Raw genomic sequence first — 1,266 nt, 5'->3', positions numbered from 1 at the left:
GTGTGCCTGTGAGTACATGGGTGCATGTGCTGCGTGCTGTATGCACGTATGTGAGTGTGTTTGTGTGTGCGAACGTGTGCATGTGTGGCGCATGCATGCCTGTGGGTGAGCAGGTGTCCCCGTGTGTCTGTGGGGTGTGCGCCGATTCGCGCTGTCCTGGCACGGCCAGGGGTCAGCTGGGGCATGGCCTCCACCCAGGGCCCTTCCTCCACATGAGGCTGTCCTTGCCATGTTGGTGTGAGCAGCAGCCTTGGCTTCTAGGTCCTCCGGCCCGGGGCCTGTCCGGCTCGGCTGTGGCTGTGCTCTGGTGGGGCACAGTGCAGACACGGGAACTACTGAGTGAGGGGGTTCCTTGGGGTCCCGCGGGCTGCAGGAACCCTGGGGACTGTGTTTTTAGAAGAAAACCTATTTATGTCCATGTGGGTCTCTTTGTCCCTCTGTTACAGTGTAAATAGGAAAGTCTACTCTGTGGTTCCAAGAACATCCCCGAGAATACTTAGTACTGACAGGGTGGGGGCGGGGCCGGAGCTGCTGGCTGCCACACCCCAGGACAAGACTGTAGCTCAGTCACTACTGGGTCTGCAAAGGCAGCCCGTCGGAGGAAGGGTCTTGTTGTAATCAGATACCACATTTAGCTCTGCGTCATAAATATAAAGGAAAGTATTTTCTGAAACAAGGCAGACTGAAAACGTCTGCTGGCTGGTTCGTTTATACATAAGTATATATCAGAATATCTTGCTAAGCAAAGAAGCAACTCCTCCTGACAGAGCCTCTCTTCTAGGCTGCTTCTCTTCCGTGCGGGGGAGAGCCTCTAGAAGAAACTGTGTTCTGTGGCAGGGCACAGAGCCCCCGGGGTTAGCCTTTCTGGGAAGGGGAGCCGGCCACAGGGAGGAGCCGCGCTGAGGGCCAGGCAGGTCCCGGCCACCTGCTCCCCACCAGCCACACAGACGTGGACTCCTGGCCTGGTTGGGCCAGGTCCGGGCGGGGCAGGAGGAGAGGGGCATTCACACACGAGAACTCGCGTCTCTGTGCGGAGTCTCGTGCGAGCCTATCAATTTCTCTACCTCATCTGTGTAGCGAGTAGGTGTGTACTCGAGTGACTTGGAGAATGTATTTATTTAACGGCTTTGTGTAACAGAACAGAAACAAAATGGACACTAAATAAATGTATTTTAAATTATAGCCCTTCTGAGTCTGCTGCCTTCCGAGGGGTTCTGGATGGCCTGAGGGAGGAGGACCTGATGGGGGAGGAGGGCCTGGGGGGGA

Source organism: Neomonachus schauinslandi, chromosome 7 (assembly GCF_002201575.2).
Source record: "Neomonachus schauinslandi chromosome 7, ASM220157v2, whole genome shotgun sequence".
Taxonomy (NCBI): Eukaryota; Metazoa; Chordata; class Mammalia; order Carnivora; family Phocidae; genus Neomonachus; species Neomonachus schauinslandi.
Note: the sequence above shows the minus strand (reverse complement) of the source record.